Source organism: Leptinotarsa decemlineata, unplaced genomic scaffold, assembly GCF_025532065.1.
Source record: "Leptinotarsa decemlineata unplaced genomic scaffold, Ldec_3_MD MMD2_tig00000035_RagTag_RagTag, whole genome shotgun sequence".
NCBI lineage: Eukaryota > Metazoa > Arthropoda > Insecta > Coleoptera > Chrysomelidae > Leptinotarsa > Leptinotarsa decemlineata.
In genome coordinates this window covers 23,008,805-23,035,697 of record NW_027412540.1, presented here as the reverse complement: position 1 = coordinate 23,035,697, position 26,893 = coordinate 23,008,805, and the positions used below count along the sequence as shown (strand labels likewise).

Below are 26,893 nucleotides of genomic sequence, written 5' to 3'. Positions count from 1 at the left end.
TAGATAATATATTTATGTTATGCCTTGCTTATATGGTTTTCCCTTTGTCTCACTTTTGTGTATGTTTTGCTATATATTTTCATATTTTCATATCTACGTAAATAAGCTACCTTTGTTACTAGTCGCTGTAAGCAACCGTTTTCTAAATATTTGGACTTGAAAACTTCAAGTCGATTATTTGATAATCGATGCATGTTGAAGTTATTACGAATATTTAGCTTATTTACGTAGATATGATAGAGGAATCGATTTTTTTACTGAAAAATGTGCTAGAAATACTCCCAAAAAAGTTATGAATCTTTAAAAAAGAGAAAGACGTGTAGGTGGCGCCCCCTACGAGTAAGAGCAATAAGAACATCCGGTTCGAATTCGACACCTATTACCAAGTTTCGTTTAATTAAGTTCAGTATTTCAAAAGTTATTTGAAAAAAACGAAAATAAAAATAAAACTTCAATATCCTGTATCTTGGAAACGAAGCGTTTCCGGACATTTATTTATTTGGACAATTCATATTAAAATATTGTGAGGAATCACCTCCTGAAGTTTGTCAAAGTACTTTTGAATCACCCTGTATAATACATGCTATCCTCTAGGTTAAGGTGTAAAACAGCCTCGGCTGAACTTCGCCTTTTATTGATTTTTATATCTAATTATTCTTTATAAACAATATATGTCAATGAATGAAGCCCATTCATTATTATTATCATTATTATATTGTGGAACACTCAGATCATATTCATGAAACGAGTAACAAAGAAAACAAACATGTAATTACATAAAAATATTCGACAACTCAGCATGCCACATACAGGGTGTGTATTAAACATGCGGCAAAAATTCAAGGGACTATTCCTTGGACTAATCTAAGGATATTTTGTCCTTCGATGATTTTTGATACGACGCTTTGTTTCGAAGATACGGAGCGAAAAAGAATTTCGACAATAATAATTTATTACCAAAAATTACATGTAATGTTTCTTAATCTACAAGAACTGTTGAAAATGACTAACCCCCGCTCGGATGCCAGAATCCAATCTTCTCCTCATCAACTCCCGAACTCTTTTAGGATCGTTTCTAATTGCGTTACACCCAGCAAGCATCCGATTTCTCAAATCTTCCACATCTTCCACTAGAGTAGTATAAACTAATGACTTCAGGTGGCTCCATTGGAAATAATCCAGGGGGTCCGGTGATCGAGCAGGCTATAAGTGAGGTCCACCTGGACCAATGCAGCGATCTCCGTATCTTCTTCTATCATGGCCAGCACATTCTCTCTACTTCTACCGTTCTCACTGTCATTGGCCTCCCTGGTCCTCCATTTCGCTTCAATGCTCCTGTTTCACCAAGTCGTTGATGTAGACTTTGGGAGGTTTTTCTGCTAGGCACACTACGATTAGGAAATCGTTCACTGTACAACCGCCTAGCTTCCAATGAATTGCCATCAGCAAGTCATAAATGAAATGCATGTCAGGCATCTCTGCGTTACTATAGTCATTCATGATAGAGGACTTCACTAACAAGACTTTAGATATTAAACATAGAAAATGCACGTCAAATTGACAAAGTCAATCAGTTTCAACCTATTCGGCACATACAAATGATCACTTACAAGACATACTATTCAAATTGAATGTCTGCAGCCGTTTGTAGTAATCGGAATGTTGTTCATAGGTATCAACCGAATTGTTAGATTTTTATAACTTGGTAGGTCCAGTCTAGTACGCTATACTTTTATTTCGACTATGTTAATAATTTTAAAATGACCAAAATTTGCTACCCATAACAATACAAATATAGTACAGCAATAAAATCAAAATAGAATTGAAATTATAGTTAGTTCAAGTCTATAGAAATTTGATGCTTTAACAATCTCTGATCAGACCTTCTTTGGAGTATTGTTCCAAGAAAGCCTTCATTTCTTATATAAGATCTTTAGTGTGGATGAATGAATTTTTGCAGTCTTTTGAACATATTTGCAAAACGAAAAGTCACCTCGAAGTGATTCAAACAAAATAAATACAAAACTTGAATGTTACCGTATATTCAAGACAAATATATAAGCAAATGAATGTCATTACTTACTGTCATCGATGACATGAGTAGATTAAACTCATTCGTAACATACATCCGTGATTTCATTAATGAATTGAGTGCTTCGTCTGATAATGTTATCCAAACTTGCTGCTGAAGAGTGGAGTACCTAATGCCGAAACATCGAAGGTTCACCAGTGCAGATGAGTGTTCCATGTAAGTGAAATTTTACCTCTTTCATTTAGCATATTGTGTAGGAATCCTGTGAATGAAATCTGATTCAATTCCAGAACAAATGTACAAACTGAATAAACAAAATTATTTTTTGTATAACTCAGTACCCATATAAAAGTATTTCTTTCGAAAGTATTTCTCTTTCGTATAACTCAATGTTTATATTATCTACACATTTTTGTATTCATTGAATTCCTCCATATTTATTCAGAAACTTTTCGAGAAATCAGAAAATAATGTTTCCGGTAAATCAGTCACAACAAGGTCCCTGAGTCCTACCCTGCATTGGAAAAGAACTTCGATCGTTACTTGAATAGTGGGTCTGCTTTTACACCGCACCTTCCGCTTATTTCATAACACAAAGTCTGGGATAGGCCAACCGTCTCCAATTTGTTCTACGCCTTTTGTTGGCCTTGAATATAGCAGAATTCACTTCCCCTGGTTGGGGACCCAGAAGTTGAATTCAGCTTTAGACTCGGGTTTGCAAGTTTTTCATCTACGTGCCGATGGAGGGCAGGAGGAGTGACTGACGAAACGTTCAGACGCTCTCAAAACACCTTCAGCAGGACCCGAAATACTTCTTGTCATCTTATCATCAGGATTGATTATCAGACACGTTCTTGCTACACAAAAATGTATAATGGTCACTATTTAGAAACTATGAACTTCTAAATCATGTTTCGATAAAATATTAATAAGAAAGTTTAATTATAGAAGCTGATTTTAAAGTTAGAACCCACCCTTGAAAACTTGTTTGTTGTAATAATTCAGTAGGCTATTCTACGATAATAAAAGGTCAGCAAGACTTTATTTCCTTTATGACAAAATGATTTGTATAGGATTTTAGTCAATGTCCCAAAAGTAAAAATAATACCTAGCCTAATATTAAGTCTACAACATTCAGTTCACAAAAGAGAAACATATATCTGTAAAGTTTGAAATCAGTGCAAAAAATATTCATCTACGGAATAAAAAACTTCATTCAATAGAAATTCTTTCAACGCTAATTTGAATAATTTCAGTTCAGGAATAGATTTCACAGTCAATGGTAATTCATTAAAAACTTCGGCCATATATTAGCAACACAGGTAGGATTAAAGCTTGGTTTTCTACTATTCCGCATGAAAAAACAAAGTCTCGTAGCATTAACGGTTAACGAAAGTAAATGGTACAGTGGATCAATATTACATCTCTTGAGTCAATTTATGCACGCTTGAATAGTAGTAACAGTTAACAATTAGGGAGTGGACTTCACGTTCTCCATTGGATACGTTTATGCAGAAAAATTAACAATTAAGACTGGCCTTAACAAATTGTTCTTTCAGGAAATTCAATCGTACTAATTTTTCCACTAGACCACAATTATTGTGCAAGAGATCGCCAATTGGCTCATTTCAGAACGTAGACAGAAGATAACATAATTGTTTTTGAATTTAAATATTTCAGTCATTCTCCATTTTTGAGTGGTGAATAAAAAATATTCAGTATACAGATACCATAGTTGATATTAGACATTTTCTTTTTCCAAAAAAATATGGCGGCTCTACGCTTGCGTACTATTTTACAACCACTTTTATACAAAACCTGTATTCCACTAAGTGACATCAATGGGCCTTAATATGATGATTTTCTTCAATAGGTAATAAGTTTTGTTGAAGTACGAGGTTTAACAATATGAAGTTGATAGTATCCCTATTTTCTGGGTTTGAAGGCCGTTGGTAATCTCCGATGACTGGATATTACAGTTGCGTAAGGCGTATTTATGTTGACTCAGGTAGTTTGGTGTGCTAATACATGTACCTGGATTAGGTAAATTGTCAATAACATTTTTGTCGACCCTTTTCTACCTGTCGTCATACTGTTTGCTATTTTTGAACTTCTTCTGTTGAGATTCACAGCTTCTTCTTTTCTGTTGAAATTATCCGCGTGTTTTAAGGATTTTCCTGTAGTGCTTGTGTTTTGTTCTTAAAAAACCCTATTCAATGCTCCAAACTGTAATATACTCTAATATTAAGGAAACATAATGAAGTTAGGTGCCCTTTAAAACCCTGAATCTTATTGATTATAGAGTCGAAAACTTCAACTTCTCAATATATCTCCGCTGTTTTGGCGAATGCCCTGATGTCAATTATCTATCAACTGAAGTATTTGTTCCAAATGTATTTCAGTAATGAAATTCTGATATTTTTTCGTAATAAATCAGTATGATGAGTGAGAGATATTGTATTTTCTATGTTCTCTTTCCAAAATCTAATGAAATAATTTCAGTTGTTGGGGCACGAGCCATTGTGAAGTTGAGAGTTTATCGTTGTGAAACAGAAGTTCAGGGATCGTCGGTATTTTTTTTTCAATCCAACATTATTTGTGACTAAATCAATATTTTAGTCCTCTTTTTAGAGTGGAATATTTTGCGTAAATTGAATCTATTGAACCTTACTGCTGCAACTGTCGTATCTAAGCTCGCTATACCAGAGTGTCATACCGAACCGTCCAACGTCATAGTATGATAAAGACTCAAATCAGGATTTCAATCGGGATGAAAAACGACTACAAACAATTTAACCGTTCAAAATTATATTTTCGTCAATGTCAGTGTTTCGATACTTCACTTGAAGAAAGGAAATTGCGTCAGCAATCGTGATGAAGACCTCGTGAAAATCGTTCCTTGGTGCTTGAAAATTGCAAAAGAAAGAAAATATTTCTCAATTCACCGAACATAGTTTAATAAATTTAGTAAGGTACCAAGCAAAACTTTTTCCAGAGCTCAGCAAATCGCTTCTCATCACATCAGAAGCTGACTTTCATATTTAGTTATGATACATACAGGTTGTAACAAAAAAGTAGGTCACAAATTGAATCACATATTTGGGGTCAAAAATAACTCGATTGGACATAACTTGCCTAAATGCAAACGTGCACACAAAAAAATTACAGTACAAAGTACAAAATGAAAATCGACTTTTTTCAATATTTTTCAAATGGCATTACAAATCACCATAACGTACACATTAGGTTAAAAAAAACCCTCACGCAAAAAACGACCCCTTACCAAAAGACTTTTGAAGTCAATGGTTGTGCAGGCATTGTGAATAATGATTTAATACGACCAGTATTTATTTCAAATAATTCAAATGGTGCAAATTATAATCCACATTCTATGTTTAATTTCCTTGTGAATTTGTACGCATATTTCATTCAATTACTTTTATGTTTATTTTATTTGGGAATTTTTCTGTATATTCAACTGTTATTGTTTTTTTTTAAATATATTTTTGTTCAATATTCAATGAAAGTCATTTTTTGGGTAATGGTTACCTTCCACAATCTGAAAAAATATAAAAATTATAATGGAGAATTTTATACAAGTGTAGAAGGGCAAACTTTTTAGTTTACCCCGATAAGTTACTGCGTAAAAATCAAAGTATTTTTCACAAAGAAAAATCTTCTATTTATCAGTAACTTGTCGTATTTCACAATTTTGCCTATCAAAAATAATATTAAGAAATTATACTTATCTTTTACGTTTCGGAGGCCAAAATCTGCCTCCGTCTTCAGAAATGGATAAAAATTCGAATAAATATGCAGTTATTCCTTTTTTGAGAGCTTATTTCTTTACTTCTTCGACAGATGTCAAAGAAGTTTTGAAATATGAAATTATGTCAATGTTGTTGATTGACAACTGAAATATTCGATGTAATACAAGGTACTCTCCGATATCAGTTTGTTGTCATTTCGCCACTATCCAAAGTTTTCTTCAAGATGGGTAGCCAAGTACGATCTATTTCTAAGAAGCTATTCGAGATACAATTCTCTCCAGACATGAGAACATACGCTGATTCTTTTAGCTTACGTCTCTTAGAATGAGGCTCATTGGTAATCTTTCTTGTCCTATTCCATTCCACCCGATGTTCACCGTCTGATTTTAAAATGTGTTCTGATAATTTTGATCCTGTCAATTGTCTATTTTTTATATAATCTCGATGTTCATTCTCACGCACTTTCAATGGTCTTGAGGTTTCACCAATGTAACTTTTACCACAAGAACAAGGTATTTTATAAATACAATTTTTTGTTTTTTCTTCAGTGTTGTTGGGTTTTGTATGTGTGAGTATAGATCTCAGTGTATTTTTTTTTCTGAAAGTAGTTCTAACATCATATCTATTTCCAATTCGTTTTATTTTTTCAGATAGTCTTGGAATGTAAGGTATAACGTTAGTTGTAAAAGGTGTCGTTGGATGTTGAGTCGGTGATTGTTGAGTTGGATGTTGTTGAATTTGTGAAGCTGTTTGTATGTTCGTTTGGTTTTTAATTGACTCTTTATTTTCTATTGAATTTGTCGTTGAATTTATGAAAGAATCTGGATAAGCGTTATCTTTCAAAACAGATTTAATTAATGATATTTCTTTATTGAGATTTTCAGTTGAGTTGCTGTTATGTTATGCTGTTCATCTACATTCTGTACTACCGACTTGCTTCTAATGTACCTTTATATACCGTAGTCAATAAACATCTATATATCTACGATATCTAGAATGTATATCACTTTTATATCCATAGAATTCCCCGAATGTTGATTGGGAACGGGTGATCGGTTCTGTAGCCACTCCACGGAGTTTTATAGGTAGATATCTTTGCCGGCTTGGCGATCTTGCAAAAAGTTTCATCATGTTTCGTATTTATACTACTGTCTGGCGCCACTGACGATTACAAAGTCTATTGTTTTGAAGTGCATGAAATATAACAATTGAACAATTCAAGGAATTTGTTTAATCATTTCGAAATTAATTTAAAAAACCCACGTCTGCGAATGTAACGCTTTATATCCGAAGTATTTCGTACTATGTTCTCGATTCGTTATTTATTTCAGGAAAGGGGTTCGAATGTTTGTAACCAGTACAACTGATATACATTTATAATTCAATATTTCAATATCCTCTTTCTTATTAGTGTTTAAATATAACTGGAGTTTTTCCCCACACCAAACCGTTATTTCAACACCTCAACACGTGTTTCGGTCACCAAGTGATCATCTTCAAGAGGAAGAATAAACTAAATATACTTACAATGTTATCCTTATTTATACCATGAATCCTCTTCTGGGTACCTGCGTCTTAAGTGTCTTAAATTAATTTCACAATACTGACTCATCTACTAGTCTTAAATTAATTTTACAATGTGTCCTTATGTAATTGTCAGGTATTGTCTATACATGTTTGTTAAAATAATATTTTAATTATTAGATATAGTTTGATCTTGAAGATGGTCACTTGGTGATGGAAACGCGTGTCAAGGTGTTAAAAATAACGGTTTGGTGTTGGGAAAAACTCCAGTAATATTCATTACTACACCAAAGGTTCTAAACAGTGCATCACAAGTTCTTATTAGGTGTTCCATTAAAATGAGTGTATTTTGATGGTGGATTTAATAAAAAATATTTGACTGACATATTGCATTTTTGATACTTATTGAGTAATAGAGAATATATAAACCCAATCAGCACATCTTAGTATACTTAATCAATTTGGGAAGGCTTCAACATCTGGAGCAATCATCAATATGGCTTTCGGAAACAAAGATCAACATGCAGGCGACCTTCTATCCTATGTCACCCATAATTGGAATAACGCAAACGATAAAAATGGAGAATCAAAAGCTGTTGCGCTTGATACTTCTAAGGCCTTTGACCGTGTGTGGCATGAGGGTTCGCTGGTCAATTATCTATGCTATGGCTTGTCGGATCATTTCTGTGTATGGCTCTTCGGCTTCCTGAAAGAACGTTCCCTGCAAGTGACCGTCGATGGATATCTCTTGAATACTTTCACCATCAACGCTGGTGTTCCCCAGGGATCCATATTGTCTTCAAACCTCTTTTTATTGTATATCAACGACTCATTGGAAAGAACCAAAAATCCAATTTATTGCTTTGCTGACGACAGCATACCTGTCTCGTCAATCCATTTGGAGTCCAGGTCATCGGCTACGGAGGCACATCTTCACCGGCATGTCTTAATGAGAATCTAGAAGTGATTTCGAGTTTGGGTGGAAGTAACCAGGTTCAATGCAATGCCACAAAAATCCGGGCATCGTTTTTCTCCAAGAAGATAAATTCCTCCGAACCGGATATAATAATGTCAGGTCAGACAATTCCGCTTTCTGCTTCGATGAGTTTGTTGGGGGTTACAATGGACACCAATATGTCTTGGTACAATCATGTCGCTGGAATTGCAAAGGCTGCTTCTCAAAAGCTTGGAATACTGTTCCGAAGCAGAAAACTATACACACCTCAGCAACTTTTGATGCTCTGCCCCCAAACATACCCTGAAGTTGCTGGATTCCATCCAGAAAAGAGCCATCCGCCTGATTGGAGACGCGAACATCACGTGCAGCCTTGATAGCCTGGAACATCGAAGGAAGGTTTGAGATTTGTCCCTCTCCTATAGATACTTTCACGGGAAGTGTTCAAGTGACTTAGCACATTTGATTCCACCAAGAGCGGTACGTATCAAAAATACGGAACGGACTGTGGCTGCTCATCGTTTTGAGGTTCAACTCAGTACACCTCAAAGTTCACTGTTTAAGAACCCTTTCATTTGGAAAACTTCATTTATGTGGAATAAATTTCCTGAGAAGGTTTGTCCAAATGGATTTAATCTCCAGCGATTCAAATCCAATGTGAATCGCTACTTTCGCATAGGCACCGCTCTGAGAGATTTTCCTGTAGTGCTTGTGTTTTGTCCTTGAAAAAAATCTAGTCATGTTCCGTACATTATACCGTGTTTCATGATTATTTTATTAAAGAAACTTTTAAAAAATACGCATATTTATCATTTTTCACATAATCCTTACTAAACCTGATTTTCAGTGATTGTATATTATTATAATGAGAAGAGAAATGAAAATTTCTATGTTTTTTACCACTTTTAATTGTAACTTACGTACTGCAGTTTCGTCCTATATGGACATTCTCAAACGTATACAATTAAAGTTTATTGTAAGTTCTTCAAACATATATATGTTTTTACAGTTTTTCATAGTCTCGGGTAAAATATTGAAAAATCTGCACCCATTCACTTCATAACTTTTGTGAAAGAGGGCAGCACGATGGCGTACTGATAGTAGCAACTGTTTTCCTCTAGTGCTAGATCTTTGTTTAAAAACGTGAACACAGGTTTCTAGGATATAGGTCCCTGCCACTGTTAGAATGTTTAACTTAAAAAAAAATGTCTGCACGAATTTCTAGAGACAAGTTTTGCCAATATTCGTATGGCATATTTCTGTAGAGTGAACACTCTATTTACAGAGGAGCAATTTCCCCAGTTTAAAATGCCATATTTCAGGTGGGAGTGGAAATTAGCATGATACAGGATCAGCAGCATCTCTTCACTACAATGATTTGCCATAAACCTCAAAGACTAGCACGATCTTCTCAGTTTTGCCCATAGATTGTCAATATGTGGGGTCCATATTAAGTTTGCCCCAAAAGTTATACCCAGAATTTTAACCGATGTTGACATCTCTATTTCAATGAGGGTACCATCAAAAAGTCTGCAGTTTAGATTGTGCTCACGCAGAGTAATTAACATAGCATTAGTCTTTGATGTATTTAAATTCAGATAATTGTTTTCGACCACTTCAGCTCATGTTCCAGAGTATCTTAGGCTACAATTTCAATGCATTCAGATCGTTCTGGGCTACTAATACATTAGTATCATCTTCATAACATACCATATGTATTTTGAAGTTGTTAGTCATGTTGAGATATCTTATGAGGTCATTTGCATAAACTACATAGAGAAATGGTCCCAGGATCGAGCCTTGCGGAACTCCTTGAGGTATGTGTAAGGTATCTGAGTAGGACTGAATAAGTTTCACAACTTGTTTTCGATTGCTTAGAAAATAATCTAGAAGGTGAAGGGGGACTCCCCTGACACCATATCTCGATAACTTAGAAATAACTAGTTTATGATCGACGCAGTCGAAAGCGCCTGAGAAGTCCAGAAATAGGCCCATCACAAATTTGTTGTTGTCCAGATGTTTCATTACATGGCTATGGAATTCACAGAGAGCAGATTATGTGCTTTTCTTTTTAATGAAACCATGCTGCGATGACGAAAGCAGATTATATTTGTCGATGAAAGCAACAGGTGGTTTTTCATATTCAGCTCAAAGAGTTTTAAAATACTAGAAATGATGCTTATTGATCTATAGTTATTCAGATCATTCTGGTCTCCGTTTTTGTATATTGGACACACCATTTAGTTTTTCTGGAAAAATCCTTTTTTGTGCTGATAAGTTAATTAACACTGTTAACGATTTGCATATACTGAAATCAATTCGTTTCAGACAAGTATTACTGAATCCATTCATGTTTCTTACTGTCTTTTGGGTGTATAATAACCTTCCATAATGTGAAAAATGAAGAAAGCTAAATAAATAGATACAGTGCTGAAGTGCAATAAAGACAAACCCCGAAAAGGTAATGCGTAATAATAACTATAGACCACTCAATAGTCCAATTAGTGAATATCTTTTTGGCAAAAAAATTTAAAAATCAACAGAAAAAATGAATTTTATACTTATCTTCCTTTAGATAGTTGACGTTTCGGAAAATAATCCTTTTCCGTTTATACTTCTGAACAATGCCTTAATTGCAAAAAAATATATTTCCTTTGACACATGCAATGATCTTGACGTGTGATTTTTTTTAAGAAGAAAAGGCTTATTTTACGAAACAACTAGGAAGCCAAGTACAGAAATTCAATTTTTTCCATTGATTGTTCAATTTTTAGGCAAAATTTATGAATACAAGTTACTGACTAATTGGACTTTTCGGTGGTTTATATTTGACAGTGACTTTTCGGGATGAACTTTTCAGTTCACCCTTAATTTTACTTCAGCAGACTCTCTATAGATTTAGCTCCGTTCATTTTTTGGATCGTGTGAGGTTATATGCCCAAAAAACAGTAACAAATAATAAAGAGTGATGCTTTTGGGATGTGAGTAATAACTGGTATATTTATATATGTAGAAAAACTTTTCGAGTCAAATAAAGGTATTTCGAAATACGAATGCTCTTAATTTATTTCATCATTTTCTACTAGACGTTGATTGATTTTAATTTATTTTTCAGTGCCAACAAACCAAACACAGTGCCACAACCAAAAACACTTATAAACGGTGAGCAATTTTTTTTCAATCATCAGATAGAAAGTCAGAGTGTAGTACTGTTTAAGTTTTTAATTGTATAGATCTGACCAATGATTCAGTATGCCCCACTTTTAATGGAACCACCGAAATATCTCTGTTACTGAAAATACGAATGCGACTAATTTTGGAAATATTACAATTTGTTCACTGAAAATGATTAGTTTTGTTTTGGCGTCATGTTTTATTGGGGGTTACGATAGGGTTCAATTTCTGTAAAAATTAAAATAAATCAACATAAGTTTCATATTTAGTTTCAACATCCCCAAAAATAATGAGCTTTCGTAACTTTTCAATTACATTTTCTACAAAAGGGTTTTTGGGTATGCTGAATCTGAAGTTTGTTTTTCTTACTTCCACTCCTATAATGAATTTTTTGTAAAACAGGACGATTATTCATAACCAATATTTTCAATTAATCAAGTGGCATGCCGAGGTTAAAGGGGTAGCTTCATTGAAGTGTCACACTGTATATAAGCTCATTTTCCATCACTGTTAGCTTTTGCCCCAGACGGCCAGATTCACACTCTACAGACTAATGGACAACTCATCATTTACCTAACTTTGACCTACACTAGGCATTGACTCAGAGAAAAAAAATTGAGACAGATCCTGCGTATTTTTATGGATGCTGTATCTATCCACAAACTGTTTTTTTTCGCGGTTCCACGAAACTCTTAGCGATCCGACACACAATGTCCTCAGCCTAGTCAAGGTAACTTCTTGAACCGCATTTTCCTTGTGATTCGCTGTTTGCAACCTTTGGTGTACTATTGAATATTACTGGAGTTTTTCTCAACCCCAAAACGTTATTTTTAACACCTCGACATGTGTTTCGATCACCAAGTGATCATCTTCAAGAGGAAGATCAAACAGGTGTTGAAATAACGGTTTGATGTTGGGAAAAAACTCCAGTAATATTCTAAATTTCCCTGCTCGTCAAACATTATTCAACTAATTGACTAGAACTGGCCGATACTTGAAGAAAATTCATATTGAAACTAATTAATACAGTTTATTATATGATTTTCACTATAAAGGGGTTTTACAAAAACCGCGACACGTGTTTCGCTATACAGTGGCTTCCTCAAGCGTAAACCAAAAGTTAATATTGTATACTCTTTTAGTTTACGCCTTCAGGAAGCTATTGTATAGCGAAACACGTGTCGCGGTTTTTGTAAAACCCTTTATGGTGAAAATCATACAAATAAACTGTATTAATTAGTTTTTTAACATTGAATGTAGTGGATGCCTGTCTTCTCATTCAATAAACTGTATTAAGTAGTTTTCATAATTCAACTCTTGAGTTTCAATTGGAACCGTCTGCCATTATTGACATAATGACAGAAACAGTTAGAAATAGCATTTTAAATGACATCAAAGAAGCCAAAAAACCACACGATATTGTTCGATTGAACTCCAGATGCCAGGTGATTCGATGTGAAAAAGGTAAAAATAAATATAAGTAAGCGTGAGCGGCATTTTTCAGTTTATGCGCCGCCTAAAAAAATTGAAGATCCGGGGCTGCCGATTTGTGAACTTTTCCCATCTTTTGCGTTCATCAGAAATCAGCTCTTTCACATACCTACCATCCAAATCAAATCTTTGTAGAATCTCTGAAGAAAATCTACACGGGATCCTGCCGTTTTTACGATTCCCCTGAATCATTTTCCCAAGTTAAATTGAAGCCAGAAATTGATGAGAGTATAAATATAGCCGTTTACAAGTTGTTAAAAGGTTTGCAGTCATCTGAGTAGACGCGTTATTGATCTTACAATTTACATCAATTAATATGATCGGACGATAACGTAGAAACATATTTAACAACAATGTAGTCTAATTGAGTGAATGTTTTCGTAGAGAGACAATTTATTTACTAATCTTTTTTCGTCACTTGCAAATGATTAGTAATTCATTTTAAGGTGATTTAATTCATTGAAGAAAGAGCAAGCAATGCGTGTATATTCTCCAGATAACATAATCCAAAATACAAAAGAGATTTCATCTAGAATTTATCTTGAGTCATTAAATTAAATATAAATAATGACTTGAAAGTTTTGTGAAATAACTAAAAATATACTGTTTTCTTTACTGGAATCACATTTCGTGTATTGGTTTTTAATGGAAGATGACAGTAAAATGATAAGCGATGTGGTATTACATAATGCCTTTTAGAACAGTTCACATAATTAATGAACCCACCAAAACGAGCATTTTTCATAAAAAATGTTTTATCTCTGATGAACTCAGTATTCGTGCTTTCCCGATTTCAGTCATATCATAAATCTGGCTAGTTTAAATAATACTATTAAAAAATATATTCATTGCTGAAAAATATAATAAAAATTCGTGAACGATCGATGGTTTCGAATTATTTTCAATCATTATTGATTTGTATACCTGTAAATATATCTTCTGGAAGAGCACACTACAGACTGATTCTAAAGCGCCTAGTTAAGACTCAGTTATATCAAATAATAAAACTAAAGACATATTTTTATCAGTTTCAGTTGTTAACTACCATTGTAAGGATTATGGATAAATAACAACAAATTGGATATAAATATACAAGGAACAAAATTTATCACTTCTTCTCCTAGATCTAACAACCAACCCAACACAAAAACAATTGAAATTCATGATTCTAATTGCCAATGTCCAAAATGACAAAGACATCGTCGATTAACCAACAAATGGGTGGGACGAGCATGTTAATCACTTGTTCAAAAGGATACGATTGCTAATGAATTAATTTTACAATCTGGGGGACATCGTGTCCAAAAGTAATTAATTAACTATGAATCTGTCCTAAGTTCATGTATTACAGAATGTGGTAGTGCCTTCAATAATATTCTTGACCCTCTGAAAATTGCTCGAAATTCTTTATTGAAAATTATTTACAAAAAAAACTATTTTCAACCACGTTACTCTACAACAATACACCAATAATGAATATAAATTCCTTGTATATTTACAGAAGCATCATCTGGGTCGGGTCTATTTCAACATCGACAAATTAAAAAACTAGAAAATGATATAACAAGGTCAAGTATAGTCAAAATATTATAAATTCCACTTTTCATGAACTCATACCCAAAAAAGTTTTTTCCATTACGGCCCAAAAGTTTTCAAGGTGCATTGAAAAGTTATATACAAAGAAATCCAATCCGTTTCTGAAATGAATACTATTCACCTTTCTCATCATTCGCCTATCAAAATATTCGAAATTTGAAATACAGCTTCTCCTAGCGCTCTCCTCACTCATTGTATTCATTAAGTATATCCATTTTTTGTATTTGAGATGTACATCATTTATTTATCTTGCTGAATAGATAGGAAAGCCCAATACAAGTATATTTCATGTCTAGGTGTAACCTATACATTTAGGGAGACAACTTTTGAGTATCATAATATACACACATCGGAAAAGTCTAGGGATATTTTTATAACATACTAAATTATGCATACAAATAAATGCATGAGGTCGTTTAATTTCGATTAAATTGGTACACTCAACCACCCTGTAGATTTCTATGGGTTGAACAAAGCCTGCAAAAACGGTAACTAATCTTTTATCAAGTTTTTTACAAACTGTAGGTTTTCGGCTAAAATGAATAATCTGAAAATGTCGAGTTTGTACATTCTATGCAGTTCTTGCTCAGCAATTAAACTGGAAATATTGTGCTTTAACATGGAACGCCATCACTTACCATTGTCTGAGATGAATAGACCTGTAGGGCTTCTTCAAGGTGGCATGCGACAAAATGATGTAGCTCTTCGTTTGGGGGTCTCCCAAAGTGTTATCAGTCGATTGTGGCGGCGTTTCCGTGAAACTGGCAGTCCAGCCGAACAACATCCAGGGCGAGGACGTGCTACAACTGCAGTTCAAGACCGATTTTTGGTCTTGACCGCAAGAAGACAACCGACAATCACAGCACCTGAGTTGGTTAACGTGTTGCAGCAGACGCACTAGGTAACCATTGGTCGTAATACTGTCAGAAATCGACTGCATGAAGCAGATCTCCACAACAGAAGGCCACTTAGATGTCCACCTTTGTCGAGAGGCAATCGCGGTAGAAGATTAGAGTGGTGTCAAGAACATCAAAACTGGGATGCAAATGATTGCAAATGATTGTTTACAGACGAATCCAGATTTGGATTTCATCCAGATTCTCGTCGAGTTTGAGACACGTCCAGGAAGTCCACACATACAGAGATGGTACAGTAATGCTATGGGGCGGAATCATGATCGGCGGTAGAACCGATCTCGTTTTTCCAAATCGCTTCCTCACAGCTCGACAATACCTCGACACCATTCTTCTACCTATCGTCCGTCCGTTTGCTGGTGCTGTTGGTGAAAACTTCCACCTAATGCACGATAATGCTCGTCCACATGTCGCGCGTCTAGTGACTGACTGGCTCACCAACGAAGGAGTTGATGTATTGCCATGGCCAGCACAATCACAGGACCTGAATCCCATCGAGCATGTGTGGGACATGATTCAACGAAGAATTACTCCGCATATGGGGAACATTCACATAACGTTTCAATTGAGAGGGCTTTTAATCGCTGAATGGGCAAATGTACCTCAACAAGACATTGACAATCTCATTTTGTCGATGCACGATAGATGTAGGGCCGTAATAAACCAGCGTGGAGGCCATACTTTGTACTGATTCCAATTTTTTTTGTATTATGATTTTTTTTCGGGGTGCCAAAGAAGAGCCATATTTTTTTTTTAGTTTTGCTTATATGCGCACTCAGTATTTTTGACCATTTAATAAATTTTGTTGTAAGTTACATTCGTTTAATAATCACCCGTCAACTTTTTTTTCCCTAAAGCGATCTAAAAAAAAATTATTACCATTTTTAAAAATATCCCTAGACTTTTCCGATGTGTGTATTATTTGTAATATTGATAACAAGTATGTATTGAACGAATGAATGAGAAATGAAAAAAATCAATTCTAATTTTTCCAAATAGTTCGGAAACTGAAGGAGAGAAGCAATAACTAAAAATAGAATCTAATTATTGTTAGAACTTTAGTTTCTATTATCTACTAAGTTAAAAGAATCCATGATGACTCAAATGAAATTGTTTTGATAAAGCTAACTAAATGTTTTTTTTTACTCAACTATGGGTCATGTATATGAAAAATCCTAGTTCAGTTCAGTTCAGTAATTTTCAAAAATACAATGAGTGGAGATTATATATTTCCAATATTTCATCTGAGAATCATTACTCTATGCTTCAATATTCATGCAATACACTGTATTCACTAATTGAAGACAATATTTCTATTACATGCAGTGGACTTGCTTCAATTAATTTTCAAAAATGAGACCAACAATCAATCAAATTTTGTTGAGCTGGAGTCCAAAAGATAAATTGAGTACGGCTCTGGCTTTTGTGGTGTATACCACACGGACTGGCACTGGCGGTATCACCATTATCGTAGCCTACGGCAACTCTTTTTTATAACCGCTAACCAAGCATTTAACGAATGGAAATTTCCAGAATTCTCTTGCAGACTGCCGGATGGCTATTGAAGAATTTTACCAGTGGCGTATCTTGCTTTCTTTTTGATCTCAAGAAATGTGAAGACGTGCAATGTCCAATGATCAAAATAATAATACTAATAATATTTATTTACATACAAGACAAAAGCAAGAAAGAAATACAATGCAAATAAATATCGTACAATCCACGGAAAAAGTATATTTTTGACAATTATGGTCGAATAAAGTAACTATTTATATATACAGTGAATATTCATGAAAGCTGAATAGACCACCAAATAAATTAGGAAAGAATGTTATTAGGAGTTGTTTTTTTTGGGAAAAAAAAACTTTTTGGATTACTACTTTCCTGTTGATTTATAAAAAGTGCGGAAATCACGAAACTCACAACTCACGAAATAAACAATTGAATATCAATAAAAATTATTTTTCTAATATTATGAACTGTATAATAAAAATTGGAGGATTTTTCTTTTCTCCGTTTGTATCTGAAAGAAATGTCTGTTGATTTTTGTTTTTTTTTTTTGTAATCTACCCAGTTTTTATATACTAATGGAGAGGTAGAAATTCTAAAAGGTTTTTTTCAAAAAAGATAAGTCAGGTAAACTTGCAAATTATTTTCCATGATTTTTTTTTCGGAATGAAAATCAAATCGACACATTTTTATTCACATGCTTGGCAGTTAGAGCTATCCATCTAGAAATTGCACATAGTCTGAGTAGCGATTCCACGATTCAAGCCATACTGAGAATGTCGGCTAGAAGAGGACAACCTCAGGTCATATTTTGCGACAATGGAACAAATCTGAGAGGTGCTGCACACGAAATTCGCCAAGCCATGGAAGAAATAGATCGAACAGCGATTATTGATTCTTTGTCGTCAAGAGGTATTAGCTTCCAATTTATTCCATTTTTCTTGGTTACAGTGAAACAATAATACATAACATTACATCGATTGATATGGGTGATTTTTTTTATCCATAGGACAACGCCTCCATCATACATTTGACAGATATTGTTCAGAATTTACAAGTCGGAATACATTGAATGAATTGAATTTAATAGATATGTCGGTTTGAAGTTTATTTGTTTCGATGATTTCGTACATATTCCAGTTGTTTCTAGGAAAACAAAGACTTGCCAGAAGAATCTTATCCTAATGACTGGTGGTACAAAGACAATTGTCTTAAGTATAGATCTTATTAGGTTGTTTTTCATTTTCTAATTTTTTTATAATGAAGAGGAATGATAAAGTTATTTATTTCATCTTCTTTTCCGCAATCATATGTAAGTGGTCTGTAGTTTGCTTTGAATACATTAACATTTGTACGTCTGGTTGAATTTTGATAATATTTATTGTATGGAAAGGATTCTGTTTACTTTTTCCACTAATATTTTTCAACGTTTTCTGAAAAATATGGATTCTTTCCATTGTAAATTTTCTGGTTATTTATTCATTCTATTACTATATTCATTACTATATTCAAAAATGATACTGATTGTCAAACTTGACTGAAGTTTTTGAGATTCAAGACTGTTTTAAAAAACCTGATAGAGGATCAGGATGGGAAACTATATCAGTTCGTTCAACCAAATATTGAAATTATTTCAAAACGATTATCTTAAAGTCACTTTTTATCACTATTACCTTCAACATATGGCAATAACCACTAATCAGTCAGAAATGTTGATGACGGTTCCACATTCTTACAACCAATTAACAAAAATAAAAAGGATGTGGTGATATTATTCATTGTTTCACGAAGCATGACTCCCTTGAAATATTGGTAAATAGTTCAACCAGTGATGATTATTGCAATATCGGAAATACCTTGATTACTTCAAAGTTCTGGATACCACAGAAACACAGATATATTTTCGACTTTTTTCATACATGAATCAATAGATACATATCTAAGATATACAAACAATTTTCTTGCCAAACATATTTCCAAAATGTTCTTGTGAATCTCATCGTGGAATTTTCAGTTGTCTTTAAATATGCATGTCTCAAAAATTTTTGATGATCTTTATGGCGAGGTGGGGGTAAATACTTTTTTTAACAGTGTCACATCAAAAGGGTGCTTTGAAGATATAAGTGCTGTTCCGCCTTCTAAAAAGTTCCGGAAAAGTTCAGAATATCCAGTAGTATTCTGAAGTAATCCAGAATAATCCGAATTATTTTGACATGCGGTGGAATGTTCGGGAATATTCTAGAACGAATATTCTAGCAACTTCTAGTAGAGTAAGAACATTCGAGAGCATTCCACAATATTCTGGAACTTTCTGGAATACGGAGGACTAGGTAATTATACAAGATGATTAAGAAGGATATAGAGATATAAGGTATAACAATTTATGTTATATTACAAGGAAGTTAACCAAGTGGGTTCTTCAAAAGTTTTTTGTACAACTGTCATTGAAAGTGACATTTTTATTGGTTGTCAAGAGTATTAAAAAATTATATTTACAAATTAGCGTGTTGAAAATATTTTCAACACAAGTGTTGAAAGTATAAAATATCCTTGTAATAAATTTGAACTAGCTGAGTTGACAATTTCATGCGTATTAACCTTTGATTCTTGAAGTGAAGAGGACGATGCTGTAACGCTAGAGCTAGCTGTTGGGATTATTCTTTCAGTAATAGTTTTTTATAAGAAATAGATTGATCGATGTAACCTTCAGCTACTGTTGCAACTCTCATCCCCCCTGTTTCTTAATATCCGTTATATTTGCAGAAGACCTTTTGAAACAGTCACCTGTATATTCATTCGGTTCCAGGAGGTTAAGAAACTCAGCAATGGTAGAGGGCATTTTTCCGTGTTTATACCAACTGGATTGTCACTGCATTTATAATTTGAGTATTTAAAAAAAAAAACGTTGATGATCGATAACAGAAAAGAGTAATGCAATGTATTTTTAAAAAAAAATCAATGTTTTTTCCAACAATGCAAAAAGAACGACCTATTTTCGTTTTCGTATTTGGAATTTGAACAATCAATGATTTAATCATTAATTTAATGTGTTCTATTAATAAATGGCACAGCTCTTCACGTTGACAGGCTCCATATATTTTTCATCTGGCGCCTCATTTATAAACCTCTGGACTTGTGATTTTTGGGCCTTTAACCTTCATTTTTCCACTTTGAGAATGCTACTCCCTTGAAATATTTGCTAGCATTTTTAACGAGCGCACTCGACTTTTTTCAATGGTTTTGGTTTCTCTTCTAGATAGGCTAAGAAGACGGTTTCGCTGAAATTTCCTTTGTTTTTATGTCTACACCAGCTAAGAAAATTAGAGTATGCGATGTCGTATTGCTGAGCCGAATTTTTTGGTAATAATTCAATTGAATCTCTTTTTGCAGTTTCTTCAATATCATAAGGAACAAACAATTCCTCACTATTGTTCTTCACTATTGTTCTTCATTATAGTTGTACAAAAAACTTTGTATGATATTTGTGTTAAAGTAAGTTTTATTTTGTTCGTGAAATTGCTCAACTTGCTACGCTCGTTTCACAAACTTTTTCACTCACAAAATAAAACCTTACTTTCAACACTCTTATCATAAATAGTTATTATTGGATTAAAGTTTTGGTTTCCCAAATATTCGTGCTAAAAGAATTATTTTTATCTTACTATTTTTTTTATTAGCAAAATAATTTATCACACTTTCCATATCATGATAGTAATAATCAAATTAGAGATGGTTGTGATGCGAATTGGCCAAATGGTTGAAGGACATTGAATGGTAGAAGGCCTTTATATAAAAAAAAATAAATAGTAAATATCACAATTCAAAATTTGTTTCACAGTCTTCAATAAAATCCACTTTTTTCTTAGGAACTGGATGCCAATCTTTTCTTCAATTGTTCATCAACATATCGAAAAATTCAAATTGATTTCATTCTAGATTTTTTCATGGACACATTTTTCTGTTGATGATGTAAATGTGTGTCAAAATTAGTATGTAGGCTCTTGTTTATTTTTCAGGTAATACTAAAATTTCATTACGAAATTAACGGTATATCCTTTGAATTTGTATCAAATAGTCTTCAGACAATTCAATCATTATAACTGATTAATAACAATGGTAGTTTATATCCTTTTAGATTAGATATTTTTATTAACCATTAAATCACTCGTTATCTGTTTCTATTCCATCTACTTCGGCATCCTACATTCTTTCGAGTGGAAATTTCCACTCACTCTAGAAACCAGTGGCGTAAATTTATAACGAATGTGCGAATCACGGTTAGAGTGAAACTTTATTGCAATATTATTCCTATGAAATTGTGTCGTGAGTATTATTCAGTATTTTACTGAATGATTAGGTTTTTCAAATTATTCAAGAAAAATTCCTTATTACTCATCGCGTGAATCAATTAAAAACTATCTTCAAGACTCTTCAATTCAAAAATTGATTAATTGAATAATTTTAATATTCAAAAAAATTAAAATGACAAAAATCAAATTTGAATAATATCCAATTCAAAATTGGAAACATATTCAAAACAAATACTATGTTTTCATCACATCATCAATACAGTAATATTTACCATGATTTGATTTGAAAAAGTTAGTCTGAGAAACAATGAATGTGAATATGTGAGTAAAGGAAAGTGGGAATACCGTGTCTGCTTTTATCAGTATAATTGACATAAAAATTCCGGGAGAATTCTGGAAGTTTCAGGTGAAAACCCTATAGATAGACATATACTTTATTGTCCAAAAAAATACAATCTTATTGACAAAGCTTGTTGAAAGATCTGGTATGTATAGCTCTTCAAAGAATAAAAGAAAAGAAACAATTCAAAAACACAAATACCCAGAACACAATTTGAGCAAAACTATGTTTCCATATCTAATAGGTGAAATATAACAATGAAAAATAAAATTTAATAAAATTTGTAGACGAAATAGTTTGATAGTCCCTTCCAAAAAATGTAAAAAACAAATATAAACAATTTTAACATAAGTTCACATGTCATGACAATAAAATAAGACATATCCCAGTATAAAATATAATTTATAGTATAGATGTCAATATAAACAACAAAAAAACACATATATTAAATCACAGTTCCATTGTAATATTCATTAAGATTGTAGTACGCTTTCGTTGCAAGGGCATCTTTGACAAGATTTCTGAACTTTTTTTCTTCCTAATTTCGTAAGGTATGTGATTATACAGCTTTTTACTTTCATAAATTAAAGAATACTTTGTCTGACTTGTTTTTTGAACAGAAAGATATATTTTATTTTCTGTTACTTACTGTGTTATGTAATTTATATGTTCTGGAGTAACAGTGAGATTTTTTTCTCTCACAAATAATGGTCTGCATGACTCACACACTCTCACCTTGCATAAGTATCTAACCGCTCGCTTTTGCAAAACAAACACTGAATGAAAATGTTGTTGACTGCAAAATCCCCAGAAGGCAACACCATATCTTAGGTAGGACGACTCTATCAGGGAATGATATACCATTTTTGTTCTGGATGAACTTAGTTCATTTGAAACTATTCGAAGTGCATAACATCCTGATGCCAATTTTTTATTCAAAGCTGAAATATGTTGATCAAATTTTAATTTGTTATCCATGAAGATTCCCCGGAATTTGGATTGGTTTTTAATTTCAAGAATTTGTCCATTCAAGTATATATTGGTAATATTACAGCTGAAAGTGGGTAGGCTTGTCTTTTCAATATTAAAGCACAAGTAGTTTGCGTCACACCATTTTTTCACAACTTCTAAATTACTAGAGATAGTTTCTTTCATATTAGAAGTATTTTCTCCATGCCAACGGAGAGTGGTGTCATCCGCAAAGATCGTAAAATTCCCTGAATTGACAGAGTAACAAGATCCTTTACATATATAAGGAAAAGAATCGGGCCCAGTACTGATCCTTGTGGAACACCCCATAATTTATCCTTAGTGTGTGATAGTTTTTCGTTTCATCTTACTAACTATTTTCTATCGCTTAAGTAAGACCTAAACCAGTCATTACACACTCCTCTAAAGCCACAGTAGTTCAACTTTTGCAAAAGAAGTTCATGATTTACACAATGAAAAACTTTAGAGAATTCACAGAATACTGCAGCTACGATCTACGATTGTTGAGATGTGTGTAAACATGTATAATATACATCTCCCCAAAACCACGATTTTGTAAACTTTAAGAGAAAAATCCTCTGTCACAATAACAGTTCGTAAAGAAACTTTTACATATAAAATTGGTAATTTAATCCCAGTCATAGGAACTTCGATTATTGAAAAGGGAACATTTGTTCAAACTGAAAAAATTTATCGTAAATGACTACATTCAATTATGAACATTAAATTACACAGAAATCATTTTTCCTTATTCAGTTTACAATCTAAACATTCTGAACGGAATTAAAATAGTTAGTATGCATAGAACAACGCTACACATCGTAGTATATGAAAGGTTATGGATATAAAACAAGAAAAACGGTCGAATGTTTTGGACAATTTTGAAAAACACTGCTCAATTTTTGCAAAAAATTTACGACTTTGTAACTGAAAGAGACAAATCTGTTCTGTTACAATGAAAAGTCGTTACAGCTCACAGCTATAGTTAATTCAATTCCAGTCATAGAAAATTCACTAATTGACACAAGTAACGGATATGAGAAAAAAATGAAATAAAAAATATACGAAGAACCGATAACTGATTATAAATGAAAATAAATTTCACATAGTTTTGGAATCTAAGGAAAAGTAACCACAGTTTTTCAATATCATTGCAATAACTATTGAAAGGAACTGACAATTCTGCATAAAGGAGAGTTTTTACCTGAATTGGTTTTTAAAAATGGGGTAGCATAATGGTTTCGCAGTCTCTGCAAAGTGTATTCAATGAAAGTTTTGTTATCAACTTTGGACAATCGACATGATTATAGAATATTTTCTACAACATTAATATGTCTGACTTCATTCTCCTGTCTGTAAGAGATAGCAGAGAATATATTTTGGAAATTGGACAAAAGACAAATGCAAAGTTCAGACGACTACATAATAAGAGCAAAATAGATTTAGCAGAGTTTTTGCGTTTCTGAAATAAACACATACTACATATATTAACGGTTTTCTTTATGTTAGATTTGAACATCATTTTGGAATCCATTATTACTTCTAAATCGCTTACTTCATTTACTGTTTTAATTGTATGATTTACTATTCGGCATTGAAAATCAATGGGATTTCTATTTCTGGTAAAATTTATTTAGAAGCACATATCGTGATGTAGATATAGGCTACTATTGCTACAGATTTCTGCAAATGCATTAAAGTCATTTTGCAATCTCTTGCAGTCTTGGATTTCTTTGATGGGTCTTGAGGTCGCTCGCACATAGTATAAAGTTGGAATGTTCAAATCCTTCAACAATATTGTTGATATGAATTATAAAGAATAACGGTCCCAAGTGACTCCCCTGTAGTACACCTGATGTGGCCACAAAAATGTCTGACTGGTAATCGTTAATATCCACAACGTGATGGCTTCTTGTACTATATCCACACCAGAAGATGGAAAAGAATGTTGGGAATATTTGTTTGCTCTTTCATTACTTGAAAAACACCCAGACATCTGCTATTGTTTATAAATCAGACCGCATTGTTCGAAATTGCGAGTCTACATTAAGAGTTTCATTTAAAAACTTCAACTTTATTCAAGAATCAGAAAATAAAAATAGAGACCTTCCACACCTCCTTAGAAATTTTTCAAAATATACCCACTCTGTTTTTGCAAAGACAATGGAAATTGTTTGAGTGAAATCAACGGCGTTTTTTTTTCATGTAAATATTGGATCGAAATGATATTTACTCTTTATTTCGTATTGGAGTACTAAATTAATTAGTATGCTTACACCCATATTGTAAATATATTTTTGACTAGAATGCTCATGTTTATTTAAATCATTAATCATTGTTTTTCCTGTTGAACCACAATGAATAAGGTGTTAGAGTTTCTAACGTCATAAATATAACGCTTCAATTTGAATAAACAAATGTGATTATTTCGTTCATAAGCCACAAGTTATGGATTTTCAGAACAAACATTATTTTGTACCGCAATCGCAATACATTTCTGAAACTCCTACAATAAAAACTGAAATTATTGAATTATGATTCATCTAATTTCAAAATACTTGAGAAATTTTGTATCATCAATAATCTATTTCTATTTCAGATTAAGCTTTCAGTCCAATTCACTACATTTTAAATTTGTGTCTCATGGATCCAGTTTAAAAAGTAACTCACTGACAGCAGAGAATGAAATTTCAGTTATATATTTCACATTAACAAGTCTCAACAAGTTCACGAGTTTCGTAGAATGAAGAACGACAATTGAATGGTTTGTAGTGAATAATAGTAGGGGAGCATTTGAAAACACTGGTTGCGAGGTTATTATTTATATTCTACCAAAATGCTTGAAGAATTTGTTGTTGGTTTCGCATGGTAATGAAGAAAGTAATTTTGGACAGTCTCATTTGTGGGGTTTACTAAGGAAAAGTAAACAAAAAGCAGAACGGTCTCAATATAAATGTTTTCAATTGACGTAAAACCCGTAACACAAAGTTTCTTTTGAATTCAATGAGAATCGGACGTGATTTATAAATGAAATATATGTTATAGATAATATATAATTTTGATATTATTAATTACTTTATAACAAGAATCGGCCTATGGAAAACTTATTTCAATCAAAATTTATTTTCATCCTTCAACATGTGGGTAAATCTACAAAATTCAATTTCCTTGATTCAATCGATACCCATTAGTAACTATCCGCTGACATAGTATAACATTTGTTGATAATTGTTTCAGTTGATTACTTTTAACTGCCAGTTATTGAAAACTGACGACTTGCAGTGCACAAACCCAAAGGAAACCCTATGCCCCTTTACTATAATTATACCAACAGGGAGTTACCTGGACAAAGATACCTGAACGTTCACTATTCTTGAATCGTTTCAAACGATTCTGAGAAAATATACTTTTGTATTATTGACGTTACACTATAATATAATGGAATGTTTCCAAAAGTTTGTGAAGTACCGTTTTTCACTTTTGATATAACGGAAGTGGAGTTGAAACAATATGGAAGGTCGATAATATTAGATTTCAGATTATTCGGGAGAATAGTATACTTATTTGATTGATGATGTAAAATATACAGGCTGATTAAATTCAACTGCGAAATTTGTTATTATTTTATTATTGGAGATGCGAAATCGTACAAATTGGTGAACTATAGTCGGTCTAGAAATGAGAGAAACTACAGCAATATATTTTTATATATTAGTGCCATAGGCGTACCGCATTTAAATCATTAACTCTCAACGAATTGAATAAATAAACATACAAAATTTATTCGCGAAAAATTTCATTCATAACAAACAAAATAACACGTCAACTACGACAAATGTGAAAATATGCCCAGTAGTTACCAAAACATTCTCTAATAAATAAGTATTCAGTTGAAGGGGTCGGTATTTATAGATATTTTTTTGAAATATACCGTCAACAGACACACTACATCCATCAATAGGAAATAGGATCCACTTGGGCTCTTTTCATTGGTACACAAGAAGTGACATTATCATGGAAAATTTTTCCAGAAAATGTGGTAAACAAAGTTTTTTAGTAATTCGCATTTTCGGGCAAATGTTTCTATAGTACTTTTCTTTCACGCCGTCTGAAAAAAAAATAGATAGTTCAACAAAAAAATACCACATTTAATTTTGAAAAAAATTCTTTTCAGAACATGGGTATTTTAAGCTGAAGTTTTTCAGGTTAAAAAGGCAATATAATAATAATAATAAAATGAGTTTATTCATGACATTTTATAATATACCTATATATCGGAAACGAAATA

General features: G+C 33.0%; 1 protein-coding gene across 1 annotated transcript in view; it reads left to right on the top strand.

The window, feature by feature from the left end:
* The window catches only part of LOC111507365 (proton-coupled amino acid transporter-like protein pathetic), a 140,621-nt gene that overhangs the window by 23,877 nt on the left and 89,851 nt on the right, over positions 1 to 26,893 (top strand). Inside the window, exon 2 of the mRNA XM_074172034.1 lies at positions 11,397 to 11,443. The gene's annotated coding sequence lies outside the window, so the exon portion shown is untranslated. The remainder of the gene's footprint in view (positions 1 to 11,396; positions 11,444 to 26,893) is intronic.